The 22,536-nt window shown below is 41.2% G+C and overlaps 1 long non-coding RNA gene across 3 annotated transcripts in view; it reads right to left on the bottom strand.

The window, feature by feature from the left end:
• LOC128704230 (uncharacterized) overlaps nt 1-13,617 on the bottom strand; it is a 46,298-nt gene extending 32,681 nt beyond the window's left edge. The window contains exons 1-5 of one of the 3 annotated variants that reach the window (XR_011394356.1): nt 13,502-13,617; nt 12,213-12,974; nt 7,489-8,210; nt 2,468-2,659; nt 1,070-1,181 (exon numbers count right to left, since the gene is read on the bottom strand). This is a non-coding gene — a long non-coding RNA (uncharacterized lncRNA). The remainder of the gene's footprint in view (nt 1-1,069; nt 1,182-2,467; nt 2,660-7,488; nt 8,211-12,212; nt 12,975-13,501) is intronic. The other 2 variants (XR_011394355.1, XR_011394357.1) reach the window with 2 other exon arrangements.
• Nucleotides 13,618-22,536: the final 8,919 nt, after the last annotated feature.

Raw genomic sequence — 22,536 nt, 5'->3', positions numbered from 1 at the left:
CGCATTCCCAAGTACATCTGCAGAAAATAAAAAACATACCAAATCAAGATAGTAAAGGTGATGAATCACCACAACCACATTCTATAGATATTTCTGTAGACATGGACAGTGAAGCCCCGCCACGTGATTCAGACCCCAGCCATGTGGTTTCCTGTCAGAGAAAAGTATGTGTCCTTTTGGTCAACTGCTACCATATAGATACTGAAAGTGTGACACCAAAGATATAAATAAATACACATCGTTATTATATAGTGTAGATGGAATATATTAAACTGAAAATTATAGTCAGTTATTCTTAAAGTCAATAATATTGACTTCGAAACCTAACTTTTTATTTTTTTTAATTCATTTTAGTTCATTTCTTATTTGTAATTCAATTTAATTTCCATGTTGAGGGCCCTCCAACACCTAAAGTGCCCGAGGCCACCCAAGGTCTAAATCCGGCCCTGATCAAAACTAAGCACTAAACCCACAAGAGATGTCAAATACCTAAGTCCAATATCAAGGAGACGGTTTTAAACACGAGTCCATGGACATTGTTTATTACAATTACGAATATGTGGCAAACGAGTGTCTTTGGGCTAGTGTCCAGGGCGTTTCAAGTATCAAGGTTGAAGCCACGTTAACACACAGTAACAAGACTGTTAGTACCTTAATAATTACCAAGTGACAACCATCCCCCCTACCCATCACCCTCCCACCAGTAACAACAAACTACTCACCCCAACCCCTCCACCAGCAGCCAAGCCCCGACCCTTCCCTAACGACCTTCCCCCTCCCCACAACAACCACTGACGTCATCACCCTCCCCCTCCTCCTGGTCAGTGGCGCCATTTAGCCAAGGTGGTCAAGAATAGTGGCGCCCCTAGTCACTCCTCTACCATCCACCACACCATCAACACCTCCAGCTCTTCAGTTCCATCAACTTGTGGTAATTTAAAGAAAACTTTGTTTACTCCAATTTCATAGTAATTTTTGATAGATCAGATTTGAAAATATCTTTGCAATTTTTCTTTCCACAAAATATTGAAGAAAACGATCTAAATACATAGTAAGAACTCAGACTTACTTTCTGCAGTTCGTGAATAATCCACTAATGTCCATCTTTTATCTTCGCAGACATTGTTTTGGTGTGTTGCTGCTGGTGATGACATCTCTGAACACTTGCAGCTACCCACAACCTGGGGAATATCTTCAGTTTATCGAATCTTGTAGGTTGATCATTAATTAAAATGTAATGAATAAATTTTATTTCTTTATCACAAATAAATGTTGAAGGAAAACACACACACACGTACGTGTGTGTAAGGAACACACACACAAAAAAGGGAAATAACTTGACAAGCCTCAACTGCTGTATTTGTCAGCAGGAGGACACCATTCACACAATTCGGGAGCTTTAAGCTCGGGGAAAAAAAAAATATACCTACCCCAACCCTACTAACAATGGTAATGAGGCAAATAGCCTCAATGCTGCCATTATTAGTAGTTTGAGGTATGATATTTTTAAATTTCATGACCCTGCGTATTAGCTGACAAAGTGTTGCGACACTGGGCAGTCATGTACAACAGTATCTTCACTGCAAACACTCCCGCGTGCACAACAGTCTTCTAACACAAGAGGTGATCATAAGTCTCCAGTGCCGTCTTGTTTGTAAGAAGTATTATGCGGCAAATAAACGAGCTTGAGGGTAAATTCCCTAACATACACTGCATCCTAGCCAAGCCTACTCCTATATTAAGAGTTAAATATCCCTGGAAAAAAAAGTCTGATTACTTGCACTACTCAACTCTGATTCAAACCTGATTGTTTCCTTATTGGGGAATGTTAAGGTTGGAGCCAAGGACGGGGAGGGTACTTGCAACTGCTGGTATCAAGACAACTTCACTAGTACTAAAGACACCCCTTGAAGGGCATCCAAATTTAGCATGAAGGTAGTTGATAACATTAAGACAACAATTCTTTCCCCTAAACTTCCACGTCCCTCATTGTACACTAGGGTAAAAACCAACACTGTGGGGGATCTAACCAGTTGAAGCTCTGCCGTAGACTGGTATAACACACACTACTATGCTAGCCTGAATTCATAACCTACCTTACCTGCCACTTATGGCTGGCATCCTAGGCACAACCAGAGGACCACTACATAGAAGCCCCCACACACAACCCTGCTGGGTTAGGAACCCAGAAAAAGAGGTAAATAACCCTATTCTCGCTAATAACAATCTAAATCACTCCTCTCCCCCCTTCAACTATACTCATTAGAATCAGATGTTAGTGAATCCTTTCTGCCGACTAACACTTCACTTCAGATCACAGTTTTCCATCATTAACGCTTCTGGCAGCAGACGTTAGACTTCAGTACTTACAAACTAACCAGAGATTTCACCCCACCACCCTCCCACCTAATACAATTACTATCTGCTAAAATAACCAAACTTTAGTGGACTTATAACCTGGAAATACCTTACAAGTGGGCCCTGCCCACCTCTAACGACGTCTCTAACTGCTGCATCTCCATATAACAGACCATTTACTAGTGGTTGTCTTCACCCCTCAGACTGGTCAATGTTGCAGCAGACTGGCACAGCACTCCTTAGACTGGTCCATTTTGCTGTTGATCAATGTTGCAGCAGGCATAGCACTCCTCAGTTACACCTGAAACAAAACATTCACATTATAACCATAAACATTACACACACAGGTAAACATTACCATTTAACGTAAATTAGAACAAAGATACCCCTTGAAGGGCATCCAATTTAACATGAAGGTAGTTATGATTATTACAACATTAGGGGAACCACAAACTTCCATGTCTCTCATGGCACACTAGGTTAACAACCAACACTATGGGAGGATGTAACAAGTTGGAGGCCTGCCGTATACCAGTTTCCTAACACACTACTATGCTAGCCTGAATTCATAACCTACCTTACCTGCCACTTATGGCGGGCATCCTGGGCACAACCTGACGACCACTACATTCAAGCCTCCACTCTACCTCTATTTTTCTGGGTTCCTAACTGAGCAGAGTTAATCCTATTCTCACTAATACCAATCAAAATCACCCCCTCTAACTATATTCATCACTTCAGAGCACAGAGGATTTCATTTCCATCATTAACGTCTGCTGCCAAAAGCGTTAGACTTCACTACTTACAAACCATCAAACCAACTGCAATTCTGAATGCATAATACTATATTCATAGGAACCTGAACGCCGCTTAAATTTTCCAAAATAATGAAATTGTGTAAACTCAATGAATCAATATTTAACTTTGTACAGTTTGGCCAAAGGCATAAAAAACGTAGAACACCCACCACAACCACTACCCAAAGCCCGGAACCCACCAACATCCCCACGGAAACCACATGCAATAACAGATTGCAGACAGCTACTGAAGGTCGTTGGTGGGTTCCAAGGCCCACAGTTCTACGTAATCTATGCCTTCAGGGGAGATTACTCTCCCCTGCTATATGCATTCATAATGCATATAGCAGATTCTCCAGTTTTATACCTTCCCTATCCTAAGTAACACCACCTAAATCTATAAGTTATTTTGATAGTAGAAACTAAATAATTGTAGATCTACAAAGTGTTGTGTATATATGCACCACAAATATGTAGCATACTCTAGGTATAGGCCTTACTAATTTGCAGAGCAGTGGCGGCTCTTGGAGAGAGGAGGTAAAGATACGATCAAGGGGGTCTAGTTAAGATCGAGGACGGTCTCGGTAAGATGAAGGGGGTCTCGGTAAGATCAAGGGGGTCTCGGTAAGATCAAGGGGGTCTAGGTAAGATCAAGGGGGTCTAAATAAGATCAAGGGGGTCTAGGTAAGATCAAGGGGATCTAGGTAAGATCAAGGGGGTCTAGGTAAGATCAAGGGGGTCTAGGTAAGATCAAGGGGATCTAGGTATGATCAAGGGGGTCTAGGTAAGATCAAGGGGGGTCTAGTTAAGATCAAGGGGGTCTAGGTAAGATCAAGGGGGTCTAGGTAAGATCAAGGGGTCTAAGTAAGATCAAGGGGGGTCTAGGTAAGATCAAGGGGGTCTAGGTAAGATCAACGGGGGTCAAGGTAACATCAACGGGGAGTCTAGGTAAGATCAAGGGGGTCTAGGTAAGATCAAGGGGGTCTAGGTAGATCAAGGGGTCTAGGTAAGATCAAGGGGGTCTAGGTAGGATCAAGGGGGGTCTCGGTAAGATCAAGGGGGTCTAAGATCAAGGGGTCTAAGATCAAGGGGGTCTAAGTTCAAGGGTGGTCTAGGTAAGAACAAGGGGGTCTAGGTTAGATCAAGGGGGTCTAGATAAGATCAAGGGGGGTCTAAGTAAGATCAAGGGGGTCTAGGTAAAATCAAGTGGGGTCTAGGTAAGATCAAGGGGGATCTAGGAAAGATCAATGGGGTCTAGGTAAGATCAAGGGGGTCTAGGTAAGATCAAGGGGGTCTAAGATCAAGGGTGTCTAGGTAAGATCAAGGGGGGTCTCGGTAAGATCAAGGGGGGTCTCGGTAAGATCAAGCCGGTCTCGGTAAGATCAAGGGTGGTCTCGGTAAGATCAAGGGAGGTCTCATAAGAACATAAGAACATAAGAACGAAGGAACACTGCAGAAGGCCTACTGGCCCATGCGAGGCAGGTCCAAGTCTCCTACCGGCTTAAGCCAATGCACCCAACCTAGTCAGGTCGGGTCACATTGACTTAAGGGAGGAACACGGCAACCGACCTGTTAGCACAAGCTATCAGGTCTAACTCACACCCACCCACATCTACTCATGTATTTATCCAACCTATTTTTAAAGCTACACAACGTTCTGGCCTCTATAACGGTACTTGGGAGTTTGTTCCACTCATCCACAACTCTATTACCAAACCAGTACTTTCCTATATCCTTCCTGAATCTGAATTTTTCCAACTTAAAACCATTGCTGCGAGTCCTGTCTAGGCTAGATATTTTCAGCACACTATTTACATCCCCTTTATTTATTCCTGTCTTCCATTTATACACCTCAATCATATCCCCCCTAATTCTACGTCTTTCTAGAGAGTGCAGTTTCAGGGCCCTTAGTCTATCCTCATAGGGAAGGTTTCTGATACATGGGATCATCTTTGTCATCCTCCTTTGTACATTTTCCAGAGAATTTATATCCATTCTGTAATACGGTGACCAAAACTGTGCAGCATAATCTAAATGAGGCCTAACCAAGGATGTATAGAGTTGAAGAACAACCTGAGGACTCCTATTATTTATGCTTCTTGATATGAAGCCAAGGATTCTATTAGCTTTATTGCGAACACTTATGCACTGTTGTCTTGGTTTCAGATTACTGCTAACCAGAACTCCTAAATCTTTTTCGCAATCCGTAATATTAAGATCTACATTATTTAGTTTATATGTGGCATGGTTATTGTCCTGTCCAACATTTAGAACTTTGCATTTGTCTATATTAAACTGCATCTGCCACTTCTCCGACCACTGCATCAGTCTATTCAAATCTTCCTGGAGTGCTCGAACGTCCTCGTCAGAATGAATTCGACGGCCTATTTTGGTGTCATCGGCAAACTTGCCGATGTCGCTCTTTATGCCCTCATCTATGTCGTTTATGTAGATTGTGAACAGCAGGGGGCCCAACACTGACCCCTGTGGAACACCGCTCGTGACGCTTCCCCACTCTGATTTCTCCCTATTTATGCAAACTCTCTGCTGCCTATTTGTCAACCATGCCTCTATCCAGGAAAAAATTTCTCCTCCTATTCCATGTGCTTTAATTTTCCTCAATAGTCTCTGATGTGGGACCCTGTCAAAAGCCTTACTGAAGTCCATATACACAATATCATATTCATTACCATGATCTACCTCCTCAAATACCTTAGTGAAAAAAGTTAATAAATTCGTAAGGCAGGAACGCCCCTTTGAAAGGGGTCTAGGTAAGATCAAGGAGGTCTCTCAGTAGTAGTGCCAGTTCCTAGTAACCAGTTACCAGTAACCAGTGTACCAGCAGATGACTCACTACCAACCGTCTCTGCGTGAATCACTGACTGTATTCATATTGCTTGTGACCATAGCAGGATTTCAAACACCCCCTCACCCGTAGGCAATGTGAGTCAGTCAAGATAGGGAGCAGAGAGAGGCAGGTCGGCTGTTGGTGCCTTCCATACTTTCCGTTATATTATAAGTACTACCAGCCTACTTGAGTATTCTTACCCCATCCACTTTATCGAAACCCACATGACAGGTCTAGGTAAGATCAAGGGGGTCTAGGTAAGATTAAGGGGGGTCTAGGTAAGATTAAGGGGGGTCTAGGTAAGATCAACGGGGTCTAGGTAAGATCAAGGGGGTCTAGGTAAGATCAAGGGGGTCTAGGTAAGATCAAGGGGGGATAGGCAAGATCAAGGTAAGATCAAGGGGGGTCTAGGTAAGATCCCCCCCCCCAAGGGGGTCTAGGTAAGATCAAGGGGGGTCTAGGTAAGATCAAGGGGGTCTAGGTAAGATCAAGGGGGTCTAGGTAAGATCAAGGGGGTCTAGGTCAGATCAAGGGGGTCTAGGTAAGCTCAAGGGGATCTACAAAGTCTGTTACACACTAATACAGACTCTGGAGTATTTTCGGGACTTTAAGCCATAAACTTACTTGGACAGGCTCTCTACAACACTGCTGAAAATAGGAAGATGTGGTTAATTCCACATTTCTGAGTAACTGTTATTGATTTTTCCGGCTATAATATATCCTGCCTAAGGAAAATTCATCCCGTCATGTGAAGCTAAAACTTTGGTTGCGTCGTTTTAAAAATAGGTTAGACAAATTATAATCAAAAAGAAGCGCTAAGCCACAAGGGCTATACAGCAAGGTTAGACAAATGAGTGGTTGAGAGTTGGACCTGCCTAATATGGTCCAATAGGCCTACTTCAGTGCCCCTTATGTCTTAATAATGGCTTTTCTTACACCCGGCATCAAGACGTCTACCATTATCCTCACCACACTAAACTAAGTATAATTATTAACCCGGTAGATTAGCACAGAATTACACAATTAAGTCAGGATGATATCCAAGACATTTTTATCGAAATGGTATACAGTACCGACAGGATGGTAGGCAAGACACTTGGGCAACAGTTAGGTAACTATTCCGAAACGTTTCGGTTACACAGTAGGCTCCTTCCATCGAGTATAGAAAGTAGGCAGGAGCAGCAGAGATGTGAAGACGATGTAATCAGTCCATCAACCTTGTAGTAGTAGATTTGACGTTGTCAGTCTATGCAACTTCTCCAGGCTGAGGGACTGACAACCTCAAATCTAAAACTTTATGAGTGATAGACTGCTTACACCGTCTTCACATCTCTGCTGCTCCTGCCTACTTTCTGTACTCGATGGAAGGAGCCTACTGTGTAGGCGAAACGTTTCGGAATAAAGTTGCCTAACTGCTGCCTATGAGTCTTACCTACCACCATGACATTTTTCAGTATTTATATTCGCCCAGGTTGCGACCCTTACCAGTAGGCCTGCTCAGGGCCAGTAGGCCTGCTGCAGCGTTCCTCCTTTCTTATGTGAACAGTGCCAATGGATATAAGGGAACATGTCCACTTGTGTCCGGGGTCGAATCTCCGTTCTTCAGTTGACGCCACTACCAACTGAGCCATGATATATCACTTACACATTTCATCTCTGCTTCCTACAATCTTGTAGGATGGGTCTAGACTGCATAATAAATATATTACACTAACTAAAACTTCCTAAAATCTAATCGGTCTTAAATTCTAAGCTTTACAACCCATTTCTCTAATTTTTATTTCTACCCCATTCAAAGTAACCTATAGAATACATTCCTCATTATTTCCTGGCCAGAGATTTCATCTCTGGTCGGGAGATAAGCTAATATCTCCCACTAAGCTACTTTTGACATCAATTGCTTACAATGTTTCCTATACTCTCCCCACCACCCTCCCACCTAATACAATTACTGTCTGCTTCAATAACCAAACTTTAGTGGACTTATAACCTGGAAATACCTTACAAGTGGGCCCTGCCCACCTCTAACGACGTCTCTAACTGCTGCATCTCCATATAACAGACCATATACTAGTGGTTGTCTTCACCCCTCAGACTGGTTAATGTTGCAGCAGACTGGCACAGCACTCCTTAGACTGGTCCATTTTGCTGTGTTGATCAATGTTGCAGCAGGCACAGCCAGGCACAGCACTCCTCAGTTACCACACCTGAAACAAAACATTCACATTATAACCATGAACATTACACACACAGGTAAACATTACCATGTAACGTAAATTAGAACAAAGATACCCCTTGAAGGGCATCCAATTTAACATGAAGGTAGTTATGATTATTACGACAACATTGTGGTTCCCCTAAACTTCTATGTCTCTCATGGCACACTAGGTTAACAACCAACACTATGGGAGGATGTAACAAGTTGGAGGCCTGCCGTATACCAGTTTCCTAACACACTACTATGCTAGCCTGAATTCATAACCTACCTTACCTGCCACTTATGGCGGGCATCCTGGGCACAACCTGACGACCACTACATTCAAGCCTCCACTCTACCTCTATTTTTCTGGGTTCCTAACTGAGCAGCGTTAATCCTATTCTCACTAATACCAATCAAAATCACCCCCTCTAACTATATTCATCACTTCAGAGCACAGAGGATTTCATTTCCATCATTAACGTCTGCTGCCAGAAGTGTTACACTTCACTACTTACAAACCATCAAACCAACTGCAATTCTGAATGCTAATACTATATTCATAGGAACCTGAACGCCGCTTAAATTTTCCAAAATAATGAAATTGTGTAAACTCAATGAATCAATATTTAACTTTGCACAGTTTGGCCAAAGGCATAAAAAACGTAGAACACCCACCACAACCACTACCCAAAGCCCGGAACCCACCAACATCCCCACGGAAACCACGTGCAATAACAGATTGCAGACAGCTACTGAAGGTCGTTGGTGGGTTCCAAGGCCCACAGTTCTACGTAATCTATGCCTTCAGGGGAGATTACTCTCCCCTGCTATATGCATTCATAATGCATATAGCAGATTCTCCAGTTTTATACCTTCCCTATCCTAAGTAACACCACCTAAATCTATAAGTTATTTTGATAGTAGAAACTAAATAATTGTAGATCTACAAAGTGTTGTGTATATATACACCACAAATATGTAGCATACTCTAGGTATAGGCCTTACTAATTTGCAGAGCAGTGGCGGCTCTTGGAGAGAGGGAGGTAAAGATACGTTCAAGGGGGTCTAGTTAAGATGAAGAGGGGTCTCGGTAAGATGAAGGGGGTCTAGTTAAGATCAAGGGGGGTCTAGGTAAGATAAAGGGGGTCTAGGTAAGATCAAGGGGAGTCTAGGTTAGATCAAGGGGGGTCTAGGTAAGATCAAGGGGGTCTAGGTAAGATCAAGGGGTCTAGGTAAGATCAAGGGGGTCTAGGTAAGATCAAGGGGGTCTAGGTAAGATCAAGGGGGTCTAGGTAAGATCAAGGGGGGTCTAGTTAAGATCAAGGGGGTCTAGGTAAGATCAAGGGGGTCTAGGTAAGATCAAGGGGTGTCTAGGTAAGATCAAGGGGGTCGAGGTAAGATCAACGTGGTCTAGGTAAGATTAATGTGGTCTAGGTAAGATCAACGTGGTCTAGGTAAGATCAAGGGGGGACTAGGTAAGATCAAAAGGTGTCTAGGTAAGATCAAGGGGGGTCTAGGTAAGATCAAGGGAGTCTAGGTAAGATCAAGGGAGTCTAGGTAAGATCAAGGGGGTCTCGGTAAGATAAAGGGGGTCCAAGATCAAGGGGGTCTAAGTTCAAGGGGGGTCTAGGTAAGATCAAGGAGGTCTAGGTAAGATCAAGGGGGTCTAGGTAAAATCAAGTGGGGTCTAGGTAAGATCAATGGGGGTCTAGGTAAGATCAAGGGGGGTCTAGGCAAGATCAAGGGGGGTCTAGGTAAGATCAAGGGAGTCTAGGTAAGATCAAGGGGGTCTAGGTAAGATCAAGCGGGTCTAAGATCAAGGGTGTCTAGGTAAGATCAAGCGGGTCTAAGATCAAGGGTGTCTAGGTAAGATCAAAGGGGATTCTCGGTAAGATCAAGGGGGGTCTCGGTAAGATCAAGGGAGGTCTCGGTAAGATCAAGGGAGGTCTCGGTAAGATCAAGGGAGGTCTCGGTAAGATCAAGGGAGGTCTCGGTAAGATCAAGGAGGTCTCTCAGTAGTAGTGCCAGTTCCTAGTAACCAGTTACCAGTAACCAGTGTACCAGTAGATGACTCAATACCAACCGTCTCTGCGTGAATCACTGACTGTATTCATATTGCTGGTGACCATAGCAGGATTTCAAACACCCCCTCACCCGTAGGCAATGTGAGTCAGTCAAGATAGGGAGCAGAGAGAGGCAGGTCTGCTGTTGGTGCCTTCCATACTTTCCGTTATATTATAAGTACTACCAGCCTACGTGAGTATTCTTACCTCATCCACTTTATCGAAACCCACATGACAGGTCTAGGTAAGATCAAGGGGGTCTAGGTAAGATTAAGAGGGTCTAGGTAAGATCAAGGGGGTCTAGGTATGATCAAGGGGGTCTAGGTAAGATCAAGGGGGTCTAAGTAAGATCAAGGGGGTCTAGGTAAGATCAAGATGGGTCTAGGTAAGATCAAGGGGGGTCTAGGTAAGATCAAGGGGGTCTAGGTAAGATCAAGGGGGTCTAGGTAAGATCAAGGGTGCCTAGGTAAGATCAAGGGGGGTCTAGGTAAGATCAAGGGGGTCTAGGTGAGATCAAGGGGGTCTAGGTAAGATCAAGGGGAGTCTAGGTAAGATCAAGGAGGTCTAGGTAAGATCAAGGGGGGTCTAGGTAAGATCAAGGAGGGTCTAGGTAAGATCATGGGGGTCTAGGTAAGATCAAGAGGGTCTAAGATCAAGGGGGGTCTAGGTAAGACCAAGGAAGGTCTAGGTAAGATCAACGGGGGTCTAGGTAAGATCAAGGGGGTCTCGGTAAGATCAAGAGGGGTCTCGGTAAGCTCAAGGGGGGTCTCGGTAAGATCAAGGAAGGTCTCGGTAAGATCAAGGGAGGTCTCGGTAAGATCAAGGGAGGTCTCGGTAAGATCAAGGGAGGTCTCGGTAAGATCAAGGGAGGTCTCGGTAAGATCAAGGGGGTATAGGCAAGATCAAGGGGGTCTAGGTAACATCAAAGGGGTCTAGGTAAGATCAAGGGGGTCTAGGTAAGATCAAGGGGATCTACAAAGTCTTAAAATATACTGTATAACCCAGTTTCAAAACAAACGCCCCCCAAGACACACTAATAAAGACTCTGGAGTATTTTCGGGACTTTAAGCCATAAACTTACTTGGACAGGCTCTCTACAACACTGCTGAAAATAGGAAGATGTGGTTAATTCCACATTTCTGAGTAACTGTTATTGATTTTTCCGGCTATAATATATCCTGCCTAAGGAAAATTCATCCCGTCATGTGAAGCTAAAACTTGGGTTGCGTCGTTTTAAAAATAGGTTAGACAAATTATAATCAAAAAGAAGCGCTAAGCCACAAGGGCTATACAGCAAGGTTAGACAAATGAGTGGTTGAGAGTTGGACCTGCCTAATATGGGCCAATAGGCCTACTTCAGTGCTCCTTTCTTATGTCTTAATAATGGCTTTCCTTACACCCGGCATCAAGACGTCTACCATTATCCTCACCACACTAAACTAAGTATAATTATTAACCCGGTAGATTAGCACAGAATTACACAATTAAGTCAGGATGATATCTAAGACATTTTTATCGAAATGGTATACAGTACCGACAGGATGGTAGGCAAGACACTTGGGCAACAGTTAGGTAACTATTCCGAAACGTTTCGGTTACACAGTAGGCTCCTTCCATCGAGTATAGAAAGTAGGCAGGAGCAGCAGAGATGTGAAGACGATGTAATCAGTCCATCAACCTTGTAGTAGTAGATTTGACGTTGTCAGTCTATGCAACTTCTCCAGGCTGAGGGACTGACAACCTCAAATCTAAAACTTTATGAGTGATAGACTGCTTACACCGTCTTCACATCTCTGCTGCTCCTGCCTACTTTCTGTACTCGATGGAAGGAGCCTACTGTGTAGGCGAAACGTTTCGGAATAAAGTTGCCTAACTGCTGCCTATGAGTCTTACCTACCACCATGACATTTTTGAGTATTTATATTCGCCCAGGTTACGACCCTTACCAGTAGGCCTGCTCAGGGCCAGTAGGCCTGCTGCAGCGTTCCTCCTTTCTTATGTGAACAGTGCCAATGGATATAAGGGAACATGTCCACTTGTGTCCGGGGTCGAATCTCCGTTCTTCAGTTGACGCCACTACCAACTGAGCCATGATATATCACTTACACATTTCATCTCTGCTTCCTACAATCTTGTAGGATGGGTCTAGACTGCATAATAAATATATTACACTAACTAAAACTTCTTAAAATCTAATCGGTCTTAAATTCTAAGCTTTACAACCCATTTCTCTAATTTTTATTTCTACCCCATTCAAAGTAACCTATAGAATACATTCCTCATTATTTCCTGGCCAGAGATTTCATCTCTGGTCGGGAGATAAGCTAATATCTCCCACTAAGCTACTTTTGACATCAATTGCTTACAATGTTTCCTATACTCTCCCCACCACCCTCCCACCTAATACAATTACTGTCTGCTTCAATAACCAAACTTTAGTGGACTTATAACCTGGAAATACCTTACAAGTGGGCCCTGCCCACCTCTAACGACGTCTCCAACTGCTGCATCTCCATATAACACTAACTGTTATGGGTCAGATCATTTACTAGTGTGGTTGTCTCCAACCCTCAGACTGATCAATGTTGTGTTGATCAATGTTGCAGCAGACACAGCCAGGCACAGCACTCCTCAGACTGATCAATGTTGTTGTGTTGATCAATGTTGCAGCAGACACAGCCAGGCACAGCACTCCTCAGTTACCACACCTGAAATAAAACATTCACATTATAACCATGAACATTATACACACAGGTAAACATTACCATGTAATATAAACTAGTAACATTACTGTCTGAATGATATACCCATTAATGTTTAACATAGTACATAAGTAAATAAAGCTTTCTTTTTCTTTAATATTTCTTTGACAAAGCTGATAACTAATAATTTGTTTACATGGAAGTCTATATCTGGATCACAAGGCGCAAGTTTCTTGGATCAAGAGACCTTCACTAAGTTATTTTTCAATAATGGAAAAAATAGCCCAGAACTGGATACACAATTATGGGTTATGTAACGCCTAGTGTGAGAGTTATTGTTTGATCAGAGGAAGGGGAGCAGCTCCAGTTCCTCGCATCAAAACCCCTCTACTAAGGTCAATCACCCCCTCCCCCCTCTAAGACATTAGACCCCAAAGAAAATTAAGACTAATAAAATATTAATAATTAGGGACCAGGAGCTGCAGCCCAACTCTGCTGTTGTACTGACAAATACGTCACCAGACAATACTTACGTTTTTTAAGCGTATTAAAAGGATGAGGAAGCGGTAAAGCCGGCGGGGCGGCAGGAGGATCAACACGTCTCTCCTGTACGACCACTGAAGTTCAACTGACCTTTACTGACCTTGAGGTTGGTCACTGTCCTGACCTTCACTATAACACCATCACTGATAACCTGACTAACTCTGACTACCACCACTAGATGCCACTACTACACCACCACTACCATCACTAGACGGCACTACTACCCCCTCACTATCAGTACTACTCATGGTGGAGCGCTCAACCCGTGGGGGTCATGGACCACCTGGGAGGATAAGTTCCCTCCCACGTGACATAGACCATATTCCTTGGATCAAGAGACCCTCACCACCACTTTCAAGGAGAGGTTCCTTGAAAGTAGTCACCACTCTCAACACCAGTGGCGCTCAACTCCACTACTACTGTACCACTAGTACTCTACATGAGAGTATACCTGGAGAAGGTTTCGGGGGTTAACGCCCCCGCGACCCGGTCAGTGACCAGGCCTCATGGTGGATCAGGGCCTGATCAACCAGGTTGTTACTGTTTGCCGCACGCAAAGGGAGATTATTGTACCACTAATACTGTATATGAGGGGAGATTATTGTACCACTAACATTCTACATAAAGGGAGATTATTGTACCCCCCTTTGCCCCCTTATTAATCCGGCCCCGTCTTCAGTCCAGTACAGAGAAGAGCATTGGACGACTGAGTAATCAGTCCCAAAAGAAACCATACCTCCGGCCGGGATTGAACCCGCGGTCAGAGAGTCTCAAAACTCCAGCCCGTCGCGTTAGCCACTAGACCAGCTAGCCACAATAAGATTCATCCAACTAGGTATATTTCTACACCATAGGAAGGTTAGCACAGGCACCACTGAGTCCCAAAAGCCTAGAGTCGATGTGATCAGTCCATGGACTCTGAGAATTGGAATAATAATAATTAGTAATAATAATAATAATAATAATAATAATAATAATAATAATAATAATAATAATATCTATTTTTTCAAGTACATATACAAGGTATACAGATCTATCTGACATCAATGACATACTGCTACACAGAAAGCCGCTTGTTATGCAGACCATTTCAGGCAAATTAGGTCAGTTTTGTCCCAGGATGCGACCCACACCAGTCCACTAACACCCAGGTACCCATTTTACTGACGGTGTAAGAAAACACGCCCTATGTTTCTACTCTTGCCGGGAAGTGAACCCGAACTTTCGCCGTGTGAAGCGAGAGCTTTAGCCACCAGGCCACGGTGCACCGTAAGAGGAAGAGATTATGCGAGCACTCAGGAACACACCAGTGATGGTCGTTTTATTATTGGGCTCTCGATAAACCCCTAAACCAAGTTTTTCCTCATTTCTACTACTCTAAACACTTAATTAAGAAGGGCTGCACTTTTGTTAAAGTTGTAATATGTTGGCAGAATTACCCATAATGTGTTAGATAAAAGGACACAAATGCAACTGCGATATTTTTATTGTGGCAATGTTTCACTCTCCAGGAACATGACCTCCTGGAGCGAAATGTTGCTACAATAAAAATGTCGCATTAGATGCGCATGTGTCCTTTTATCTAACATATGTCGGTAATTCTACCAACATTATTACAAGATGTACATAACTCTGTATACGTCTCACATATTTAAACTTTCTTTTTTCTCCCCATTATACACATCCATCCAACTATCTTCTATTCTTTTCACTCCTTTCCCCTGCCTACTTATCATCTCTCTCAATTTTTGTTCCTCCCTTCAGCTCCATCAGCTGATTGCTGCAAACAAACAGCTGATTCTCGGTTCCATCAGCTGACTGCTGTATACAAAACCAGCTGATTTTCCCCTCGATCAGCTGACAAAAATATAATATTAATTACTGATAACATTTAATCTACAAGAACAAAAAATGACCAAAATAAACTGAGGATAAAGGTTGTCGAAGGTATCAGATAAACACACACACACACACAATATATATATATATATATATATATATATATATATATATATATATATATATATATATATATATATATATATATATATATGTCGTGCCGAATATGTAAAACTGGTCAATTAGCAAGAACTCATTTAAAATTAAATCCTTTCTAAAATTTTCTCTTATACGTTTAAGGATATATTTTTTTTCATTAATGTTGATGTACTAATTTATAATTTTGCACCAAAAGGAACTTAGAAAACTTACCTAACCTTATTATAGCAAGAACAATTTATTTTGGCCTAACCCAACTAAATATATTTTAGATTTGTTTACAGTAATTTAATACTAAACAAACACAGTGAAATATATTTTTTTTCGTTAGGTTCAGAATGATTTTGGCGAAATTATTGCATACACAAATTTTCACTTGTCCTATATGGCAAGATGAGCGTTGCTATTTAAGCCAAGATCGCAAGTTCTGCCTATTCGGCACGACATATATATATATATATATATATATATATATATATATATATATATATATATATATATATATATATATATATATATATATATATATATATATATATATATATATATATATATATATATATATATATATACATAATTAAAACAATAATCAAAATCGAAGTCCATAAATAAAGTAGAGAAGAAAAATTCGGCTTTATTAATGGATAAAGAGAAGAAGGTGACCTTTGAGCACGACCTGGCCCCTTCTACCCATGACACATTGACCTTTCTGACCCGACGGTGAAATATCTTGACCTTCCTTCCGTCTTGATACCTACACTGCATCGTGATGGAGCGAGGAGTGAGGTCAGGTGAGGGAGTGAGGTCAGGTGAGGGAGTGAGGTTGTGATGTTGCTTCAACACTACCCACCTTCTTCAAGTGATGGAGTGTCTTCAGAAGGTGAAGACACAGACACATGTGTCCGGGCCTTGGCCCATGTACTAATACTACTCCTATGACTACTACCACCGCCACTACTACTACTACTACTACTGCTAGAGAGTATATACATATATTTATGCCGTACCTTACAGGCAAAACTGGTTAATTAGCAACAACTCTTATACGTTTAAAGTCATTTTTTTTCATTTATGTTAATGTAAAAATTAATAATTTTGTACCAAAAGAACCTTAGAAAACTTACCTAACCTTATTATAAGAAGCACAATTTAACCTAATCCAACTAAATAAATTTTAGATAAGCTTACAATAATTTAATAATAAACAAACACAATGAAATATATTTTTTCGTTAGGTTCAGAATGATTTTTGCGAGATTATTGCATACACAAATTTTCACTTGCCTTATTCGGCAAGAAGAGCGTTGCTATTTAAGCCCAAATTGAAAGTTTTACCAATTCAGCACGACACACACACACACACACACACACACACACACACACACACACACAGATATATATATATATATATATATATATATATATATATATATATATATATATATATACATATGTCGTGCCGAATAGGCAGAACTTGCGATCTTGGCTTAAATAGCAACGTTCATCTTGCCATATAGGACAAGTGAAAATTTGTGTATGCAATAATTTCGCCAAAATCATTCTGAACCAAACGAAAAAAATATATTTCACTATGTTTCTTTAGTATTAAATTATTGTAAACAAATCTAAAATATATTTAGTTGGGTTAGGCTAAAATAAATTGTTCTTGTTATAATAAGGTTAGGTAAGTTTTCTAAGTTCCTTTTGGAGCAAAATTAAAAATTTTTACATCAACATTAATGAAAAAAATATATCTTTAAACGTATAAGAGAAAATTTTAGAAAGGACTTAATTTTAAATGAGTTCTTGCTAATTGACCAGTTTTACATATTCGGCACGACATATATATATATATATATATATATATATATATATATATATATATATATATATATATATATATATATATCGATGCACCACGCAGAAACAAGCGGGTATATACAGAAAAAGATCACAGTCAGCAGGGCTCGATATTGCTACTGTGGACGGTCAAGATTCCCAGGCAGTGCTCTTATCCACTCAGCCACGATCGTCCTTAGTAACAGTATCGAGTCCTGCTGACTGCGATCTTTCTCTGTATATACCCGCTTGTTTCTGCGTGGTGCAATGATATAAAAAATCGCTTGAGAGGTCAGAACATACAGGAGGAGACTGATATAGCATGAATCCATGCTTGAGGCTCACTGACGTGCCCAAGTTGGGAAAGAAACATGGCTTCTGAACCAGGCTGCCCAGTCTATGTGGCATTCATGGCTAAGTGGATAAGAGCGCTGCCGGGGAATCTTGACTGTCCCCAGTAGCAGTATCGAGTCCTGATGACTGCAATCTTTCTGTGTGTGTGTGTGTGTGTATATATATATATATATATATATATATATATATATATATATATGTATGTATGTATATGTGTGTGTGTATACACAGAGAAGCACACATGTCAGTGTGTATATACTGACATAAACAAGCGTATGTACACGGCATCAGGTCGTCATAAAGGGGGAGATGAACTTACGCTGGTAAAGGGCTCTTGATTCACGGAACTGAAACTATGCTCCTTCCCCTCAGATCGTATCTGAAAACTTCCGAGTTCCCCTTGTGGGTTTAGTGCTTCCCTCGTGAATATAATGATAGAGAGGATTGAAATAATTAAAGCATTGAATACAGAGCTGTACTGACGAGGGTAATGAAGATTGATTGTTAGGATACCTGTGCCATTATTCTATTAATGCCACTATTATACCAGTGCCACTATTATACTAGTATCCACTATTATACCAGTGCCACTATTATAACACTGACACTATTCTACTAGTCTCTACACCGTCTCTCAACGTGTTGCAAGTTCTGGTATGATACGCGTGACGCGCGTATCAGCGCATCGTGCCCTGCTACAACCTGATTAGGTCTATCTGTAATTACTGCCTCGCGTCGTTAGGTCTCAGGCCGTTCTCAAGAACGCTTACCTGCGCCAGAGAGGCCTAGCTGTAGTGTCTTCAGACGAGGCCTCGGCATGTGAATATATATGTCGTGCTGAATAGGTAAAACTGGTCGATTAGCAAGAACTCATTTAAAATTAAGTCCTTTCTAAATTTTTCTCTTATACGTTTAAAGATATATTTTTTCATTTATGTTAATGCAAAAATTAATAATTTCGTACCAAAAGAACCTTAGAAAACTTACCTAACCTTATTATAACAAGAACAATTTAATTTTACCTAATCCAACTAAATATATATTAGATAAGTTTACATAATTTAATAATAAACAAACAATGAAATATTTTTTTTCGTCAGGTTCAGAATGATTTTTGCGAGATTACTACATACTCAAATTTATGCTTGCCTTATTCGGCAAGAAGAGCATTGCTATTTAAGCCAAAAACGCAAGTTTTACCTATTCGGCACGGTATACAAAAATTAAGTGAAAAATGTATAGTTTGGGAATCTTAGAATGGGATGGAAACTGGAAACGAGAAAACAGCCCTATTTCCTTGGATCACGATCCCTTCACCCCATGAAGAGTGTGGCTGAAAAAATATATTAGAGTAATTTACGGATTTACTGATAACTTAAATACACAAAATATTCTTAAGAACTTTTCATGGCCTTTTAGAACACTGAACGTGTTTTGTGGGGCATTTAAACGATGATGCTTCGCAATATAAAGTTAAAATGTGCGGCCAGCAGTAACAGCCTAGTTGATCAGGCCCTGATCCATCGGGAGGCCTGGTCATGGACCGGGCCGCGGGGGCGTTGATCTCCGGAATAACCTCCTCCAGGTAACCTCCAGGGTAATTTTTTGAGATTTATCGGCAATGACTTTAATAAATGACTCCAGAGATTTTTAAGCTGAGTAAAATAAAGGACTGACGTGAAACATAGTGTTGTAAATTCGTAGGTAACTGACATTATTATTATTATTATTATTATTATTATTATTATTATTATTTATTTATTTATTTATTTATTTTCTTGGTTAAGTGGTTTAAGAAGAAGATACACGTCTTCCTGTCTTATTGTCACCAGTGACAGCTTTGACACAGCTAGAGAGGATCAGGAACTTGCATCTTGGCAGCCAAGTGTTCGGCAAAGAGGTCAGCTTTCTCTTTACTACCAGCAGAGGTGGTCCCATCCTGTCGATTTAGAGGTGGAATAAGTTCATCAGGCAGATAACCTTGTCTGTTCTTGATCAAGGACCACCAGGTTATGGATCGCACTCTACCTGACGCCAGATGGCCTCTCTTACTTCTTCATCTCTTCTCTTTCTTATTCTCTTTTTCTCTTTCTTCTTCTCTTTCTTCTTTCTTTCTTCTTCTCTTTCTATTTTCTTCATCATCATCTTCGTCTTCTTCTTTATCTTTTTCTTCATCATTGTCGTCTTCTTTGTCTCAAGAAGCTGTTGTCCAGTGCCTAATATCCACCAGCTTTTGTTTTCATCAAATTCATAGCTTCGCTCGCTTAAAACAATATCAGGATGGCTAATATACAGATGTTTTCGCCACCCTTAACAATCCTCATACAACCGTAATTTTGGGCCAATGAAGAAATATCCAAAGTAGAGAGAGTATCAGTTGCACTGGGCATAACCGTGTTTTGGGGCGGACTTCGGGTATGACTCTAACTCAAAAGTGGACATAAGTGGAGATAAACCTTAAGATTTAAGTGCTTAGGTGAGCCTTGAGGCTCTCACGACGGTACACGCTTCAGTGGCTCCAGTCCCACGTCGCGGCCCGAGTAGTAACCTAAGTGGGCAGCCCCTAGCCCATGTCGTGATGGGAATGGTCAACTGCGGTTTTTTGGATAGGGTAAAATGTTGTACATCTGCAGTGTACTGATATTCTATTCTATATGGCAGTTATGTAGTGGGAACACCCACAGTATGATGCTACACTATTCTATATGGTAGTTACATAGTGGGAACACCCACAGTATGATGCTACACTATTCTATATGGTAGTTACATAGTGGGAACACCCACAGTATGATGCTACACTATTCTATATGGTAGTTACATAGTGGGAACACCCACAGTATGATGCTACACTATTCTATATGGTAGTTACATAGTGGGAACACCCACAGTATGATGCTACACTATTCTATATGGTAGTTACATAGTGGGAGCACCCACAGTATGATGCTACACTATTCTATATGGTAGTTACATAGTGGGAACACCCACAGTATGATGCTACACTATTCTATATGGTAGTTACATAGTGGGAACACCCACAGTATGATGCTACACTATTCTATATGGTAGTTACATAGTGGGAACACCCACAGTATGATGCTACACTATTCTATATGGTAGTTACATAGTGGGAACACCCACAGTATGATGCTACACTATTCTATATGGTAGTTACATAGTGGGAACACCCACAGTATGATGCTACACTATTCTATATGGTAGTTACACAGTGGAAACACCAGCAGTGTTCTGCTACAAAAGTTAGCTATGTTTCTCTGTCATATTCCATCTTGCGTGATGGGTTTCATGAATGAGATAGTGAGTCGTGAGACTTAAACAGGGAGATGAGGATAGTGTATCAGTATGGGTGTGGATGGGTACGTAGATAAGAGCTTAGGGAGGCGAGTCAATGTTTGGAGTGTGGAAATGGACCTGCATGGTTCGATAGATAAATGGGTTGTTTGGTATGTGGGGTGATTAGTGTGGGGAGAGGGGAGGAAAGTTAGATCAAGTGTGTGTGGATGAGAGAGAGAGAAAGATTAATTTTGGTATTATTGTACACACGAATTCAGACCTTAACCACTCACGTGTAATCGATAGGCTTTAAACCTTCAAACTGGAGTTATGTTGGTTAAATTACTGTTATGTAAACTACCATTGGCCTCAAGATTTAAAAAAAAGTAACTCAACATCGTAGTCAGCTACAAGACAGCTATTATACCACAAGACGGGCACTATAAATAGTTTCACGGGCAATACATTTTAAAGGACTTTAATAGTGATCACTCAAGTCACTTGGATTATAATTCCTCTTCAAACAGAAAATAGATATTTAAGAAATCTGATCAAAAGAAATGAAATCTCATGGCAAAGATGGTCCCAGTTGTACTTTGTAACTACATCACCATCACTTTCTCCAAAGGTGCTTTTCCAGAGGTGAATGAACATCACAATGAACCGAACCATCACACCTTTACCTGTTTTTCAAGGAGCAGGTTCCGTGTTTTCTTGCTTCCAGTTCCACTCTGGTTAACCGGTTCGAATCCTGCTGGCCGAGCTCTGTTAGTGTATATACCTTCACATGTTACTTATTTCACTTTCCAACAGCACGTCGAATCCCCAGAATCGCTGGTTATCGATCATGATCGAACCAAAGGCACAGTATGTGGCCAGCCCTATGGTCACTATCTTGAACACTATGTGTTTTATTGTCCATTTATTGAGGAATATACAGAAAGATAGTATAATAATCTACGTGATATGTCAGGGTATCTTATTGATGAAAATAAGATACCAGACAGATAAGTGAACTGTCGATCTAAATCCAGATGTAGTCCTGTTAGCCATTTTGGGGCCTAGTTCATAGGCTTTTTGAGAATCCATATACTCTTGTGCTACCATCAACAAGCGGGATATGTGGTACACATTAAACAAGAAACTAAGTCTCGACCACTCCGATCCAGGATGCTCACACAAGCATGTTAGATGCTGGAGTTCTTACCACTCAAAATCTCCTTCACACCCTCCATTCAACCTCTTCCCGTCATCTGTTAACAAGTTCATTTTTTTCACTATAATCTACCTTATCCATAATTACTATCGCATTCGCTTTGTTTCGTAAGGTGAAGTTTGGGATCTTTCCTTAATTTATGGTATAACTTAACAAATCATTGAGGACAACGACCAAACCTCTCGTCTTTTCCATGACTCACACCTTTCATACCAGAAGCCTCTTTTCCACTCTCTTCACTCCATATTCCTTGCAAAATGTTCCCACAATCGCATATGATTTCAGGCATGACATTTAACCTGCCTCCAGCCCCCTCCTTGATGC

The sequence above is a fragment of the Cherax quadricarinatus genome, chromosome 84 (assembly GCF_038502225.1).
Source record: "Cherax quadricarinatus isolate ZL_2023a chromosome 84, ASM3850222v1, whole genome shotgun sequence".
In the NCBI taxonomy this organism is placed as follows: Eukaryota; Metazoa; Arthropoda; class Malacostraca; order Decapoda; family Parastacidae; genus Cherax; species Cherax quadricarinatus.
Note: the sequence above shows the minus strand (reverse complement) of the source record. Positions and strands in the feature narration are given on the sequence as shown.